At 40.1% G+C, this 18,576-nt stretch overlaps 1 protein-coding gene across 3 annotated transcripts in view; it reads right to left on the reverse strand.

Annotated features, from left to right (window-relative positions):
- Positions 1-18,576, reverse strand: part of CDK14 (cyclin dependent kinase 14) — a 678,842-nt gene that overhangs the window by 629,894 nt on the left and 30,372 nt on the right. Inside the window, exon 1 of one of the 3 annotated variants that reach the window (XM_069086183.1) lies at positions 10,544-10,567. The exons of the other annotated variants lie outside the window; for them this stretch is intronic. The gene's annotated coding sequence lies outside the window, so the exon portion shown is untranslated. Of the gene's footprint in view, positions 1-10,543; positions 10,568-18,576 lie in introns of those variants that run through there. 3 annotated transcript variants of the gene reach the window in all.

Here is an 18,576-nt window from a genome sequence, read left to right on the forward strand (position 1 = left end):
GACCATATACATATTCTTCACTTGGATTTTTTTTATTTTCCACGGGAACTTCACACTAACCAAAGGAAGTGGAAAGAGTAACTACAAAACTTTTTTAAAATACTTTATCTTACTATGAAAGGCAGGCTAACTTGGTGTAGCAGCTAGAACACTAGTCTTGGAACCAGAGAGTCTTGAATTCAAAATCCACTGCAAACACTTAGTAGCAATGTGACTCTGGGCAAGTCATTTACCCTGTCTGCCTCAGTTTCCTCCTCTGTAAAACAGGAATAATAATAGTAACTACCTCACAACAGGATTGTTGAGTGCATAGCACATAGACCACCATTCTCATTATCTGGACAATAAGAATAACATCAATTCAAGTCAACAAGCCTTTACAAAGTACTGACTCAATTCCAGGGTGTCTGCAGTCTTCTTGTACCTTTTACTTTCCCACATACTTGTGATCTAGGGATATGCTTCTTGCTGTTCCTCAAATAAGACGGTCAATCTCCTGACTCTGGGCATTTGTGCTGGCTGTGCCCCATGTCTGGAACAATCTCCCTCCACATCTGGCTTCCTTCAAGTCCCAGCTAAAATCTCATCTTCTCCAGGAAGTCTTTCCCAATCCCCCTTAATTCTAGTGACTTCCTACAGCTAATTATTTCCAACTATCTGGTTTAGAGTTTGTTTGTACATATCTACTTGCATAAGGAAAGCTTAAGTGACCACGTGTCAGGCACAGAGGGAAAACAAGCAGAAAGAAAGGTAGTTCCTACCCTCAAGGAGCTCACAATCCAGTGAGGGAAATGGAAGTTGAGAAGCTGCTGGTGGAGGGGGATATGAACACACTGGGTAGGGTAGAGCAGGGAAGGGGTAGGAGATTGTGGAAAAAGCCCAGGACAGTGGGGAGAGCAGCATGGAGAGAAATGAAGACATGAATATCATTCATAAATATCATTCTTAAAAGGGAGGTTCTGGGAGGTCCCAGGAAATAAGAGGGAAAGGCCTCAGGGGGCAGAGGGTATTTCTAGTAGGTAAAGTCCAGGAGAGGAGTGAGCATCCAGGATAAAGAGATAATATGTGTAAAACACTTTTCAAACCTCAAATACTTGCTACAATCATTGTCATCATCATCATCATTATTCCCAGTTTAAATTTAAATTCGACTTTGCAGAAGGGGGGAAGGGAGGACCACAGACAGTGACATCTGGACAGGTGAGGAGACTCCCTGGACCACTTACAAAGGTTTGCAAGTAGAGCCTTGGAGAGCTGCCAAGGGCACAGAGAGGCTCAGTGATGTGCATAATGAGCGTGGGCCACAGTCAGGTCATCAGCATGCTCTCTCCATCTTACCCCCGTTTCTCTTTTTATTGACATTTATTGGACATTCATAGATGACAGAGAGACAGAGATTATGGATGGACGGATGCTCTGTCTGTGACCACTGTTTATCTCTGTTTGTGCTTGTCTTTCTCACTAACAGATACTGGAGAAAAGACATAGATTCTGGACTCACTTCTTAGTAAGATACCAGTTTCCCCAGGCTGAAGATTCTCACATACAGAGCTGGAGCTTTGAAGAAGGAGGCCCATTTTAAACATGTACATGACAGTCCAGTTGATTTTCAAACTGCCTTTTAGCCTGCTTACTTTCTCAAATTGTCATTCAAATTAACTCAGGGCCCTTTGCAGTTTGGGTTTTCCAGAGTGACTTTGCATCCAGTTTATTCTTTTAAAAAAAATTAAATTTTAAAAAAAGCATCTGTTTTTCGCACATGTTTAAACTCTGGGTTCTTGGTACAGAAGCCCTATAGTTCCCTGCTACCAACATATAGCTCTTACTGGGTGTCTGCAATTGTGATTTATTGCAATACACCACCCTAACTGTTCCGACTGACACGAATAATTGATACACATGCCTTCTTTAAGCTAACAAATGATTGTCTTTCATAAGAGACCTGTAAACAGAGCCCCAATTCATCAACTGACTAATTATTCTTCCCTGGCACAGCCTTTTTAGTCTCTGCTCTGCCCTTAACAGAGATATAGCTGCCTCTGAAGAACAGCTTTACAGAAAAAATCCTACATTTTTGGAAACCAGCAATGGAGACTGTTTCTGACTATTCTATACATGAATGGGTATTGGCCCGGTACCATCATCCAAAGAGAATCATTTGGGGCAAAAGAAAAGGGAAACTGGACAAAACAGGGCTGGATTTTTTTTTTCAAACTGATTGCCTGATTTCATACTCTGAATTCACTCACTGCATGAATTCCTTGGAACCCACAATGTTCCAAAGCCACATTTCCTGCACCCGCCCCTCCTTTCTACTGACAAATCTTGCTGAACCACAGCCTCTAACTTTCTTATCAAAGGGCATTTTTCTGCTAGTCCCAACAAGTCAATAGGCATTTATTAAGAACCTACTATGTGCCAAGTTCTTTACTAAGAAATGACACAGATATAAGGATAGGTCCTCAGTGAGTTCACAGTCTAATAATGGAGGCAATAGTCAAACTATTATGTACAAACAAGATCTATAGCAGGATAAACTGGACGCAGTCTCAGGAGTCTAAATTGACATTCTTTCTCCACATGGTATTCAGAGATCCTTGAGTTTCACTAACTGTTTCTGGAAAGGATCCCCTAATACTAAGACCTCCCAATCTTCCAGGAACCCTGCCTTCCACTTTTCTGAGATCACTAGTACTTGGAATCTTATCCCTTCAATCTACCCTTGCCTGTCTAATCTTAGGCTGCAAGCTGGCAACCATACAAGTTATTTATGTTCACAAAAGGTCATAGAAACACTTTGGCAGGTGAACCAGAAGACAAGAAACATTTATTAAGCACTTACTAAATGCAGCTAGGTAGCACCATAGTACATAGAGTCAGGAAGATTCATCTTCCTAAGTTCAAATCCCACCTTAGATGCTTTCTAGCTGTGTGACCCTGGGCAAGTCACTTAACCCTGTTTGCCTCACTTTCCTCACCTGTAAAATGAGCTGAAGAAGGAAATGGAAAACCACTCCAGTATCTTTACCAAGAAAATCCCGACACGACTGAAGATGACTGAACAACAACAAATATGCCAGTCACTATACTAAGTGCAGAAGTTACAAATACAAGCAAGGAGTTTACATTCTAATGAGGGGAGAAAACATAGAAAAAGATACTAAATATGTTAAGGGGTGTAGGTACCAACACACAGGGCATGGTGGTGAACAGAGTCCTTGGCACAGTAGCCAGGAGAAGAATGAATCATGACTGGCCTGGGTCCCTCTCCAAAATGGAGGCCCTGGAAAGAACTCACAAATGGGTGAAGGAGGCCATCTTAGGAGAGGGACATTTTAGAGTGGGAAGGCCCTATATGCTGAGGGAAATTTGTGAATAAAAAAGCAACTAAGGCTCAGTGGCAAAATCCAGAGTCAGAAACATGGCCAGGAGTCAGACAGTTAATAAACACTTATTAAGAACTTAACTATGTACAAGGCATTGTGTTAAGCACTAGGCATACAAAGACAAAAACAAAGACAATCTAATGGGGAAAGAAAACACACATAAGGAAGGGGAAGGGAAATGGAAAAAGGCATCCCTGGTGATAGGGCACAATGGAGAAAGTTCCAAAGAAGTCGGATTTCACACTTAGCCACACTCAAAATCTAAACTTATCACCACCTGAACTCATCTCTTCAAATTAATTCTATTTTTCTTCATTAAAAATGGCAGATGGACCACACAGGCCTATGGACATCTTTGCAACTGTCCAATATCAGAACTTTCATTTATCTAGAAAAGTCTCCCTCAGGGGAAGGTCCTTCATATTGTCAAGGCCTCTCTCATTAATTACTGAAATACAGTTCCTTACTTTTCATATTAAATGGCCAGATCAAAGATCCTAGGCATTTCCATAAGACAGGAGTTTCCTGTAGTGGAATTTCCTTCTCTTAAATGTTGAGACAAACTCAAGCAAGGTTAAAGAAATGGAAACATCAGCATTCGTTCAGAGAGTGCCTTTGACATCCATAACTCATGTTATTGAGTTAGGCTGCCCCAGTCCACTGACTCCTTGAATAAATATCCATCACGATTTTCTTCTCTGTTCTCTGTGCCATTTTTGAGACGAAAAGAGCACTTTCCCAGATCAGTGATCTACTTAAAAAGAAGCACAGTAAGTGGTTGTTAATTATTTTCGGGATATGTGTTGGAGAACGGAAATTAAAATCAGACAAGGAAGGTTTCAAAAAGAACTAACACCCTTTGTTTCCTCAGTGTGTTACAGATGAGGAGTATTACGTTCTTGAGACAACTTATTGAATTCTAGACTATCTGAACTGCAAGGGTCAGGCTTGAGAAGGAGATGGCTCTATTCCCTACCAGTCAAAACAAAGTTCCTTGTGGGCAAAGATAGTTTTGTCCTTGTCTTTTTATCTCAGAGCCTGGAACATATAGGCCTTTAATAAATGTTAATGAAATTGATAAAGAGCTTTGTTCATCAGGTTATAATTATTGAAGAATCAGAGAATTTGAGAGTTGGAAGGGGACCACAGCGATCAAATCAGTCCAACCTACACACAAAGGATCTTCACTAAAATGTAGCCTACAAATGGTTATCCAATGTCCCCTTTGAGACCTCCAAAAAGAGGGAGGCCATACCTCTTAGGGCCAGTCATTCATTCCACTTTGGGATGGCTGTAAGGCTTAGGAAGCTTTTCTTGAAATCAAGGTTGAAGGGGGTAGCTAGGTGGTGCAGTGAATAGAGGACCGGCCCTGGAGTCAGGAAGACCTGAGTTCAAATCCAGCCCCAGACACTTAACACAAAAACTAGCCATGTGACCTTGGGCAAGTCACTTAACCCCAACTGCCCTCCAAAAAGCAAAAAAAAAGAAAAATCAAGGCTAAAGTTGCTACTTTAGCACTTTCTACTCAAGGCTCCTTGACTATTGTCCTCATTGGAAAAACACAACAAATATAATCTAGCCTCTTCTCTTTAAATAACTGAACAAAGCTATCATATCCCCCAGTCGTCTTTCCTCCATGCTAAGCATGTCCTTCCTTCAAGCGACCTCATGTTAAGAATTCATGGCCCCAATGGCATCCTCGAGGCCCTTCTCTGGACACCCTCCAGCTTATCAGCGTTCACAACTGTGGCTCCCAGAAGTGAACACAACACGCCAGATGACAACTGACAAAGGTATATTTACACAGAGCAAGAAGCATTTATTAAGTGCCTACTATGAGCTGGGTACTGTATACAATAAGCACAACACAGTAAATGTTTGTCGACCACAAAAGGGTAAATAAACATGTACATTTTTCTCTTTATATCACATGCACAACAGTGACAGAACTTCACAAGAAATTCACTTAGAAAACCAATTATTCTCTCCATGCTTAAAGTTATTCCTCAGCTTTTCAAAATATCCAAATAATTCCTATTCATTTTAACTCCATTCCTGACAAGAGAGAATCAAGCTGCTTTTTATTTTTAATTCTGAAAAAGGAAAGGGGAAAAAAGGAGGCAAAAACATACCTGAAACTAGTTATCTTTTGTTTCCTTTCTGGATTTACTGACAGTTCCAGATCTTTAACAAATAGATTTTATTTTTATTTTTTCATACTTGTAAGCAAAAGTAAAATTCTGTTTCATACTGAAGCCTTTTAAAGTGAGCTTCTGCCAAAAACTGGTTTGCACAACTGAATTATTAACCCCTGAAAAGAGTGGCTTATCAAGGAAATCCTGACAAGCCCCCTTGCAGCGTTACTGCTAAAAGCATTCTACTGTACATTATTCCAAGGAATTTACATAAATATTTTTAAAGGAACACTGTGCAATAATTAATCTTTATACTTTAAAGAAAAATCTCATTGTTGTTGACATCTTAACATCTGTTTTCTTTTCATACAAAGATGTCTATAATGAAAACTCAGCTTTTAACCACAGGGCTTTTTGCAAGATGCCTAGATTGGGAGGGGAGGTGGGTGAGAGGTGTCAAGGCAAAATCCGACTCAATTTTTCAGAATTATGGAGAGACACAAAAGCCACCATCCCCATCCCCCACCCCAGCTCAACACCCTTCCGAAGCCTACAGCTACAAAATGACTGAAAATGGATCTCCAGGCAAATAAACACTAATCTCAGGGTATTGAGTTCTTGGTCAACAAACACTTAACTGTAAGTAGCAAGTTTCTAACTATTCTGCCTAGAGCATCACAGAGTGCCATTAGAAAAAGTAGCACAGAAATCTAATATTACTAATCCAATTACTTCCCCACTGACTTACATAATCATTTCAAAAAGCCTTATCTCCAGGTCTTCTCCATCTCTCCTTAGCACCGGCTCCAAGTCCATCCCAGTCTCCCTACTGCTGCCCCACCCAGTAGTTACCAGACCAGTAAACAATAATTAAGGAGGACCAAGAAAGGGTTTTGTGAAAATAATCCCACACACCCCTCCAACCATCATCACCACCAACACCACTACCACCAAGAGGATCACCAGAACCAAAGATCCCTATCAGATTCAAATGTTTTATATTTTGTCTCAGTATCCTGGTGTATTGGCAAAGGGGTTACTAAAAGCTGCCTGACATGAACTGGACTCTTTTCCATAAATTTTTCGGTAAAAATACACATTAGATTTTTGCAGATACAACCTTTTTTTCCTGCAATAGGGAAAACAGAAAAAAAGCAGTGGGGTTTTTATTTTGTTTTTCAATTAAAACTGAGGGATCAAGACCAAAGAAAATTTTCCAGGGTCTGAAAGACTGGAACTAAGTGGTGTAGTGGTTAGTGCTTGGGTCTTCGCATCAAGAAAACCTGATTTCAAATCCTACCTCATATTCTTTCATCCGTAATCTTGGGCAAAGAATTGAATCCTCTTCTATGCCTCAGTAGCTACACTATGCCAGGCTCTGTGAAATAAGTTTTTTTCTACAGACTGATTTTTCCTATGTAACTCATCCTGGCTCTGTTCTTGGTTCGATCCACAATGACATAGGTGGACCTATAGAAGGCACGACTCTTAAAACAAGTACATGACAAAAAGGAAATAAGCAAAATTAACTCATTAAGTAGTAGAATCGGGACTTAATTTCGTGGTTCTGAAATTATAGTCTCTAAAATGGTCTTTGTGAGGTCAAAACAATTTTCACAAGATGAAGACATGTCCACTTTTTAATATGGTAAATATCAACAGATAAAAACCACATAAAGAAAGGGGAGGGCAGTCCATTTTTAAGTGCAAAAGGGTCCTTCAGCCAAAAAGTTTAAGAACCACTAAGCTAGAAAAAATGGGCCGAACTAACAATATGGAATCTAATAGGGATAAATATAAAATTCCCCATTTAGACACAAAAAAATTACATAAGGCTTAGATTGGAGAGTTCTGGTAGGATGCATTGTAGTCAACATTAATAGCAATGTTAATATCTGTGTCAAAGGATATTCTTCACCAATATGAAGGCATCTTTATTACTGTATTTAAAGACATCTGTCTAGGTGTGGAATTTTAAGGGACAATAGTACCCTAGATGAAAGCAAACAGAAATGGTGAGAGGTCAGGAAGTCCTTATACTTCCCATGAGGAACTGCAAGAACTAGGTGTATTTAGCCAGAAAAGAAAACCAATGGAATATGAAAGTGCTCTAAGGCAGATATGATAAAGATCCCAGTTGTGACCCAATAAAAGAAATTCCTAAGAAATCAAGTGTCCTTCTGAGATGGTTATAAGTATTCAAGCACAGATGTAGCCTTCTATTAGGGATTTTATAGAAATGACTGCAAGTGATGCAACTATGAAACAAAAATATAGCCTTCTAAGGTAACTAGTTTAGAGTAGGAGAAGTTGAGTTCAGAGTCAGTAGTTAACCTTAACACACAACAGAAATCAAAAGATGAGATTAATCTGGCATAAGTTTTTAATGATTATTGAACTAATGAAGCTGAGTAATCCTCACTAAATAAGCATGAAAGTGAACTGTTTTTATTGCTCTCAAGAGGCAGCATGATTTAATAGATAACAGGGTGAGCTTTGGAGTCAGGAATTAAATCAATCCATCAAACAATCAAGTAGACTTACCTACCATGTGCAGTGCTAGGTGCCAAGGATTAAGAAAGTGTCTAACCCAAAGGTACTTCCATTTTATGAAGGATACAAGATGTTCACAGCTAAGTAAAGAATGGATAGAGTCAACATAAAAACAAAGTGACCTGGAAGAGTGATTAATGAATGGGGGACCCAAGAAAGGTCTCTTGAAGGAGGTGGCCCTTGATGGGACCTTATGAGTTCCAGAAGATGGAGATGAAGAAGAAAAAGGAAGCAAATGGAAAGAGAGGTTGTGGCCAGATTGTGAAGGGTTCTAAATGTTTTCTTACTAGGATCCCTAAACCAATGAAATCACAAATCTGATCCAAAAGGAAAGAAAAAAATATGCTACACAAAGTGTCATTTAGCTGAAATCTTTTCAATAAGAAATAAAGAATAACTTTAGGGAATATGTGCCTTCTTTGCAGAAGGGACATTGATTCCCTCAATATTTTATTGTACAATATAGAAAGGCAAGGAATAGAGAATCCAAGCCAATCCAAATGAGAAGGAAGGGTTTGTGGGTGGTAAGAACTTGATCCAAATGATAATTACCAGAGCATAATTTTATATTCTCTTCCCAGAAGTAGATGGCTTCAATCACTCACCTGGTACACTAAACACCGATTTACAAATAATCCCAAGACAACTGCTTTTAAAACCAACATGAAACTTGACCACAGCTTATGATTGGATTATCATTGCTTACAGTGGGCTAAATGTCACTTTGACAAACTAAATGCTCATCTTCACGACATCAGCCCTGGGCAGATGGAACCGCTATTAACTTCAGGGTTATCTTTGCAGCAGGAGGATGTGCCTCATTGTTTTCAGAATATTCATAATTTACAAGGTCTGTCCCTTCCTCCTGGCTTATAATTGCTTACAATATTGTAGGAAAATATCTCTTCACAGCTGCTTTACAGTATAGGTTAAAAAAATTTTTAATGAATTTCAAAGAAATGTCTCTAAAAATAATTCTTCAACAAAAGGCAAGAAGAATTCAACCTTTAGAAAAATACTTTATAAAATAACATTTAAAAAAATCAGATGCACTGGCTATTTCCTACTCTTGTAAATGTCAGTATTAGCCAGTTTAGGGGGAAACAACAGTTCATTTGACCCGTTAAATCTTGGAACAAAGATTTTTAAGATTTAAGAACAAAAATTCATAATATTATCAAATTTTTGCCATTATAAACACCCAACAATGACCATCACTTGAAGCTTATGAGTTTACACCAATCTAATTTCAATTAATAAATTCTCATTATAGTCTGATCTAATAGAATCACAAAAATTGGGTCCATAAAGAACTTTAAAGCTACTTTCTCATTTTACTGAAAATTAAATGACTTGGTAAGGACATTCTGCTAAGTAATATCAAGAAGTTCTTCAGTCATGTCTGACTTTTTCATGACCCCTTTTGGGTTTTCTTGGCAGAGAGACTGGAGTGATTTGTCATTTCCTTCTCCAGCTCATTTTACAGATGAGGAAACTGAGGCAAACAGGGTTTAGTGACTTGCCCAGGGTCATACAACTAGTAAGTATCTGAGGTCACATTTGAACTCAGGAAGATGAGTCTTCCTAACTTCAGGTCAAGAAGACCTAAGTTCAAATTCAGTCTCAGACACTAGCCTTGTGACCCTGGATACATCACTTAACCTGTCTGCCTCAGTTTCCTCATCTGTAAAATGGAGTTAATAATAATGGCGTTAATAACAAGTTGTTGTGAGGATTAAAATGAGATAATATTTGTAAAGAGCTTTGAAAAGCCTAAAGTATTTGATACATGCTGTTATTATGATTACTGTTTCTGAACCCAGCCTAGAACCCGGCTCTCTACATACCAGTCCTTCAAGATTTCACTGGCTGAATGGACCGTAAGAGATGCTAGAAACATAAAGGCAAGCATGGAAACTGTTCTCTTCTCAGAAGACAGCTTCTACTGCTCGGACCACACTGGGCTCACACTGGCTAAAGCACAGACTTCAATTTCTAACACATAAACATTGAAGCAACAACATGGCCTTTTGCCTCCTATTCTGGACCTTAAGGAGGGCACTGAGGGGTCACAGGACAAATCAGGGAGCTAGCCAAGGCATAAAAGCAAACTTAAGGCGCTTGGTAGAATTGGCCATCTTTCTCCTGGCCCCAAACTTCGTCATTTTGGCAGTGAATGCAAACATTGCAATGTGTTCACAACAGACAAGGATAAAAAACAGGAACAGCTCTGGCCTATTCTCTAGCCCAGTAGCACAAAGCTCGTAGGTTTTAAACTGCCTGAACATAGCTGGTGGTTTCAAGTTTGATACAGAATTTAGCGGCAAGTTGCTACCTCTAAGGCTACCACCCAACCTCTCCCCCTTGCACCTCCCTCCCAAAAAAATAACACAAAAATTGCTAACAATTCAGGTTCGGCTGAATTTGCGTTCTGATACATTCTATAAAACAGTTCATTTTTATACTGACCTAAATATCTCCAAAGATGTCGCAATTTCGTGAAAGGCCACAAGCTGCATACTCCTGCTTCTTTTCTGGGCCAATCTAATAAAAGAAATAATGGCCAAAGTAGAAACACCATTCCCTTCCTTAAGACAATGGGCGATCTGAAGGCTGAATGTTACAACTACGATTAAATATCCCTCCAAGCTTAAAAATCCCCAAACATTCCAAATGTGAACAAAACCCTGGAATTCCCCAAACCCCGAATTAAGAGTGGCACAGGTGCTCCTCAAGGCAGGTGGCAGCAAAAGTGGGGGAGGGACGGAGAGGATGGGCAGAGGGAGAGAACAGAGAGCCTACCCTCCCAGAGATCTTTTTATTTAACAATTAGCAAAGAGGGGCGATGTCTCAGATATTTTTACTTGGGGGCTAGGAATTTAACGTCCTGCCACCAGAGAGCAACAATTAATTTAGAAAAGTAAAGAGAGGCTGGGTGTTTGGAGTTCAAGCGTTTAAGTCATTTATCCCTCTCTGAAAGATCAATGACTTTGTATTGGTGTCTAGTAATTTGGAGGGTGCAGGAGGGCTAAAGAAAGTCTCCAATGACACTGGAAACAACAGAACTGACCTACACTGGCCTAGTCACTTCTAAAAGTCCTAGGGGTACCTGACTAAAAAGAGGAGTCTGAAGTATTTGTCTCAGCATCTGAATCTTGCAATACCAGGCATTCCATACCTGAATCCCAGCCAAATTCTGACTCCACAGAAAGCCCAAAGGGATGGGGGGTGGAACAAAAGGAAAGAGAAGAGAAGGGTGAGTCAGGAGTTCTGGGTCGATTTAGACCCAGCCAGTCTGGCCACTGATGCACATTATGATCATGGATAGGCAGATCCTCACCATCACTGGTCTCAGTCTTCTTATCTGTAAAGTAGGGGAGTGATCTCTAAGCTCTTTCCCAGGTCTAACTAATCTACACTACGGATCTGAACTGTTCCTGAAGATAAAAGAGTTAATCTTTTTTTTACCAAACCAGTACAGGAAAGAAAGAGAAAAGGCCTGGTCCCAGGGACACAGTCATAGTTTAAAAGCATTACTGAGGAATTTTAGCAAGGTGGAAATATAAAACAAAGACAGAAAGGAAGAAAATTTTCTCTTCATGAGGGAACAAAGATATTCTTCATTTTAACCATGTCTGACCCTGTCTCATTTTAATTACGAGAAAGAGGGCTCACACATCCAGCTCAAAGTCAGAGGGGGAACCTGGGTACCATCGCAAGCCAGGCAGGATTTGGTGGTAACTTGAGAAAAAAGGGGCAAAGATCTTTGGGGCTTGGTTTCGAGGGTTCAGCCATGGCAGCTTTCTCCCGCCTCCCAAGGGTATTCCCCCACAGTCCATCTCCAAATCAGACAGATTCCTCTCATTTTTCTCCCCTGGTACATTCCCAGCACCCTGTAAAACTGGACCTCTGCCAGAAAGCTGCTTCCCAGCAGCCTGATGGGGGAGGGGGAGGGTGTGAAACATCCTGGCAGCTGGCCCATATCAGCAATGGCTCTTTCTTCAAATGGCTTAGATTCCTTTTTCCTAGACAGGACACCCTACAATTTCCTAATGTGATTAATCACGTGAAAGGTAGAGCCTATTTTAAAAGAATCTTCAAGGTGTCAATGGCCAGCACCGACACCAATATCTTCACAGATTCCAATAGTGAACCACAGCACAGTAGTTTGGAAATCACTTTTATTTACTGAGTTTAATGTCAACACGTTCACAAAGAATGCCTCGTATATTTTTCACTAAACTCCACTTTCTGCCAAATTATGCTAATGTGACTGAAAGGGGAAGGGGAAGAGGAAAGAGACAGAGCATAAAGATTTCTCTGTGCCAGGCAGTGTTAACCATTTTGGGTTTTGTTGCATTTTTATAAATATGGTCTCATTTGATCCTCACAACAGCCCTTCAACGTAGATGCTTTTATTATACCCATTTTACAGTTCTGGACCTTGACACAGACTAAGATTAAATGGGCCACACACCCAGTAAGTGACTGAGGAGTCAGGTCTTCCTGATTCCAGGCCAGCCTTCTATCTAACTGAGAAAGAGATCTTCATTTCTCCAAAGTGGAGGGCATCATGCTTAATTCCACTCTTAAGGCCAAGAGTCTTCCTATCTATGTATTTTCCCAACCATTCTAATACCAGTACTCATCACTTATTACCAAATTAGGCCTCTCCTGCTCTGTGCCAGCAATTAATATAATGTCCTTAAATCCTAAATATGCTGTTTCTAAATGGTATGTTTGCTGTCTCTGGCCAAAACTTATAATAAACACAGCTGCAGAACAGGAGAAAGAGAAAAAACTTATTACTCAGTTTTTCTAATTCCTTTCTGGGACATACACCGCCTCCCACTGTGGAACCAACCAAAATCTCGTAGGGTAGAAAGTAGAGCACCCTATAACTTCTTCCACTCAGCACCTCTGCGATCTAAAATGGGTCATCTCAACTAATCTGTGACTCAGTTTCCCTCTCGTTAAAATGATGGATTTGGACCAGATGGACTCTAAGGCCCCTCTTCCACCTCTAATTCCATGGTCCTCTGATGGGCAGGGCTTCAGACCTAGGTGATCTGACTCCAACTTTCAGGTGTTTGTCCCTGTTGCAAAATAGTAAAGCTTCTAGAAGTGCAGTAAAGCAGTGAAGGTGAAAAGCAACTAATGCCTTTCTAAATGTCATTATTAGTCATAAGAATTCATTATTTTGATGTTGCTTTTAAGTTCTCCAAAGCACTGTACTCACAGCCCAGTGAAATGTGGGGACTAAAAGTTTTATTACCACCATTTCAGGAATAATTCTAATAATAATAACAATAGTTAGGATTTATATATCACTTTAAGGACTGCAAAGCACTTTACAAATATTAATTTATTTTGTCCTCACAACAACCCTCAAAGTAGGTTCTGTTATATCTCCATTTTTCAGATAAGAAAACTTAAGCTAACAGAGGTGAAGTGACTTACCTGGGGTCACACAGCTCGTGTCTGAGGCCAGATGTGAAGGCTCAGCAATAAAAAACAAGCTGCCCAAGGTTACACAGTAATCTGAGTCAGGTCTTTCTTACTCCAAGCCCAAAACACCTCCCACTGCACTGGAGTGTCTTATGGATGTCTCCGGATACCAACTGAGGAAGTCAACTGCTACACTTTCTAAGCCAATACAAGAAGGATGGCAAATCTGCAGTTGATTAAATGTAAAAATAAGTAGGGTATATCTGGGGGCATCTAGGTGGTGCAGTGGATAGAACACCTGGCCTAGGGTCAGGAAGATTCATCTTCCTAAGTTCTAATCTGGCCTCAGACACTTACTAGCTGTGTGACTTTGGGCAAGTCACTTAACCCTGTTTACCTCAGTTTCCTCATCTGTAAAATGAGCTGGAGAAGGAAATGGCAAAGCACTCCAATATCTTTGCTAAAAGATAAAACTCCAAATGAGGTCACAAAGAGACAGGACTGAAACAACTGCACAGTAACAACAAAATTATATCTAACTCAACAACTATACTTCCATTTTCAAATCTGAAGAAATTCGAGAAACAAACAGGCAATGTAAATGTAATATTCATAGAACCTTCCAGTTTTCATTCTAGAATTTCTCCTCTTCCATATCAGGCAACTCACTCTTCCAGCCTGCTCTATCTGGGGGAACTTTAACAATATAATTAGTAGCACTGTACATATGTGTAGACTCACCAACTGCAATGGGGGCGAAGAGAGGCATGACAAAGGACCCTTAGCAGGAGAAAGCTACTGCCAATCCTCTAAAACACATAAAGGAGCCTTAATATCTAAGATTCACATGGTCAACCTCTTTCTTCCCTTAGAAGGGCATATGCCCTTATAGACCCATGAAAGACATATGGCATGCTGCTTTAGCAGTTACAGACTCAGGAATAAAGAACTCAGAAGGTAGGGAAGGAAAAACAAACCAGAAAATCAAAGAAAAGAAAATTGCATTAAGATCCCAGTGGTCTGATAAATGGGATCCTATTAACAATGGAAATTAAGGGTACTCCTGATAAAGCACTCACAAACTGGGGCAGAGCAAAGTTGTGGCTGGGGAGAGTGCGTGCCCAAGATTAAGAATTTACAGAAAATATCTTCCCAAATCCCCAAACCGAAAAGCTTTTAAAAGGCAAGATCAGAGTCTATGACACCATATAAATAAGGGTCTCCAGCAGCAGGGAAACTCAAATCGAAGATAAGATGTAGCCCCAAGGAAGGAATCTCCTTATACCAAGGCAAATAATAAATAAATAAATAACATTGACTTACCCAAGATGAGCTTTCAGCAAGAAGAGGAAGTCTGAGGTGAGAATAATGGGTTTTTATTAAATTTTTCTAAAGGTACCTAATGAGATTCACAGCTAATCCAATTTTTCCCAGAAAAGGATATGTTACTTAGTTATGAGTCTAGGTCTCTCCATGATTTCCTTACAGAATCTCTCAGAGCATTTGCCTTAGTGGGAAAATTGTGCCAGCCCCAACTCAATGCTGTTTTTGTACAACTTGCAACCAAGGAATTAAAATCCCAGATATAAAAAGTGAATCAACTAAAAAATATTCAGCCTATTGATTTCATTTTTGTGCTTTCTCTACCTAGAAACCAAGGAATCCTGGGAAACAGCAATAGATCATCAGTCAAAGAGGAGAAAAACCTAATCTTCCGATTGAAGATTTACTCTGAAGTCTTTCAAGATTCATACAAAAAACACTCCTGCTGATGAAGACATTTATTAAGCACAAATGATGCCCAAGACCCTGTATAATATAAAAGAAGACTCAAGGAAAATGTTCCCCAGATTATTCTAAATTAGGATTCTCAGCAAGCTGTAGGAACCAAGATATGGAGAATGAATTATTCATTTTACAACAGCTGCCCTTGTGTTGTCCTCAATTCAACTGAATTCAACCAACCTCACCAGAGCAAGTCTCTTGAGTCAGGAAGGCCTGGGTTCAAGTCCCACTTGGGATACATACTGGCTGTAACTAAAGTCTATCCAACTTAACCACTCAGTCCCCCAAGAAAAATTCTCTGAAGAACTGCAACACAATTTAAATCTGCATTGTTGGAGTTTCAATAGATATGAAATTGCAGATTGGACCCTCCCTCTCTCCCCCTGCCCAATAAAGAAAGATATTAAGGTAAATTTTGGAGATGACACATTAAAAATGACAGTGCAAAATAAATAAATAAATGAATGAATGAATGAATGAATAAAAAGATGAAAATTTAAAGAATAAAATTTAAAAATGACAGTGTACCTGCCCTCACAGAGTTTACAACCTAACGTGAGAAAAGAATACATGCATACAAATAACATGAAACAAAGCAGAATGTGCCGAAATTCAAAGAAAAATCCAGAAGAAATTTCTAGAAGAAATTTAAAGAGGAAACTATCACTTTCAAATGGGAGAATATCAGAGAAGGCTGTCTGGAGAAAGTGTCACCAGAGCTGGGTGTTTAAGGGAAAGAAAGATTGCAGATAGAGGAGTGATGGCCCACACAAATGCACCAAGGTGAACGCAGGCTGGGCAAATCAGAGAACAGTTAGTATTCAAGTTTAAATGGAATGTAAAGGGCATGAAAAGGAGTATAAGAAATAAGGCTACAAAGGCAGGTGGGATCCACATTATGGAAAGACAAATGCCAAACTATGGAGTTGAGATTTTCTCCTCTTCTGCGTGAGGGATAATGGACTGAAATAGAGAAGCACTAAGACCAGTTAAGAAGCCCTTATAACCAGGTGTTATGGTCCATAAGTGAAATCCTAGTCCCATATCCTTCTCCCTTTATTCCAACCCTCAGGCCGAAGCTGGCCCATCTCTTAAATGTAGGAGTGTGTAGCTGCAGAGGGCTATGGTATTCAGGGAAGGTCATGCTACAGAATGCCTATGGCATTGCAGAGCAACTAGAAATCTAGCCTGGGTAAGATAAGGAGAGGAGGGAGGGAGGAAGGGAAAGAGAGAGGGAGGGAGGGAGGAAGGGAAAGAGGAAGGGAGGAAGGAAGGAAGGAAGGAAGGAAGGAAGGAAGGAAGGAAGGAAGGAAGGAAGGAAAGAGGGAAGGAAGGAAGGAAGGAAGGGAGGGAGGGAGGGAGGGAGGGAGGAGGGAGGGAAGGAAGGGAAGGAAGGAAAGGAACGAAAGGGAGGAAGGAAGGGAGGGAGGAAGGGAGGAAGGAAGGAAGGAAGGGAGGAAGGAAGGAAGGAAGGAAGGAAGGAAGGAAGGAAGGAAGGAAGGAAGGAAGGAAGGAAGGAAGGAAGGGAGGGAGGGAGGGAGGGAGGGTCCAGGTCATCTAGATGGCACAGTGGATAGAGTGCCAAGCCTTAATTCAGAAAGACTCATCTTCTTGAGTACAAATCTGGCCTCAGACACTTGCAAGCTGTGTTACCCTGGGTAAGTCACTTCACCCTGTTGGCTTCAGTTTCCTAATCTGTAAAATGAGATGGAGAACAAAATGGCAAAACCAATATTTTTGCCAAGAAAACTCCAAACAGGGTCACAGAGAATCAGACACAACTGAAACAACTCAACAATATTATAATACTCTAGGAACAAATTAATGAACTAAGGCAAAGGTGATAAAGTATAGTGTATATGGGAATTGATAGCATTTATTGGGATGGGAAGTAAAAGGAGTGAGGTGGAGAAACAAACAGAATCAAAAAAAGACTAAAATAAAAGAGGAAAAGGTCCCTTATGTACAAAAATATTCACAGCAATTTTTTTTTGTGATGGCAAAAAACTGGACAGTAATCAGATATCCAACCTCTGAGGGATAGCTAAATAAATTGTGGTGGATGAATGGGATGGAGTGCTATAAGAAATAAGCAAATGGATGGATTCCAAAAGGAAGGGTTTATATGAAAAGATGAAGAGTGAAGTAAGCAGAACTCGAGGAATTTATACTCCAACATCAATAAAAATGAATGATTTTGAGGGCTGTTATAAACTGATGAGGAATGGGGCGACTAGGTGGCGCAGTAAGTAAAGCCCTGGCCCCAGAGTCAGGAGGACCAGAACTCGGTTCTGGCCTCAGATACTTAACACCCACACAAAAAAACTAGCAGTGTAACCTTGGGCAAGTTACTTAACTCCAATTGCCCTCCAAAAAGGCAAAAAAAAAAAAAACCAAAACCTGATGAGTAATGGCAGAACCATCAGAACAGTTTGTACAGTCACAACAATACTGTAAAAACAACTCTAAAAGCCCTAAGAGCTCAGATCGATACAAGGGACCATTCACAATTCCAGAGAACAGATGACAAAAACCACACTGGTCGCTACAGAGACATAATGGACTTAGGCTACAGAATGAAACATTTGTTTCTGTGTACAGCCACTGAGGAAACTGACTTAGCTTGACTGTGCATGCTTGTTACAAGACATTTTTCGCTCAATGGGTTCAAGGATAGAAGGGAGAGGAAACAGATTTCTGTTTAATTTTTCAAACTAAGGGGTAAGGGCAGGAGGATGCTTAAGATGTGAAATTTTGCGTGTACTTTCAGATGAAATCACTGCATTATTATAAGTAAAAACTTAACTGTCTCATTTCATTATGAGCATAATTTGTAAATTTTTTTTTTTAATTTTTAAGTATCAAATTTTGAAATTGGGTGAATTTAGAACAAAAATGCTATTAAAAATAGGGTAACTGAAAGGAAGGACAGGTTTTTGCGGGGAATGATGCTGGGTTCAGTTTGGGACACAATGAGGGGCAAATACTTAGGACAAAGACAAAGCACTGGGCTAACTAGGCAATGAAATCTGGGCAGGAAAAAAGATCAAGTACCTTTACTTTGGGCCTTTGTTTCTAATTAGTCCCACAGCCACAGGACATCCTAATGTATTCTTCCAAGCTAATTTATAGCTCCGAGTTGTTTGCAATTCAACTGGGGTTGTCACCCACCTGCAGTTCATGTACAGACATCTCTGTGGTACTGTTTGATGCCCAAGAGTTGGGCACATTCTTCTCTCGGTATTTGCTCTTTGCCGCATTTACTGAGT

This window comes from Petaurus breviceps, unplaced genomic scaffold (assembly GCF_028583685.1).
Source record: "Petaurus breviceps papuanus isolate PSGF00001 unplaced genomic scaffold, PetGlider_PUasm1.0 178, whole genome shotgun sequence".
NCBI lineage: Eukaryota > Metazoa > Chordata > Mammalia > Diprotodontia > Petauridae > Petaurus > Petaurus breviceps.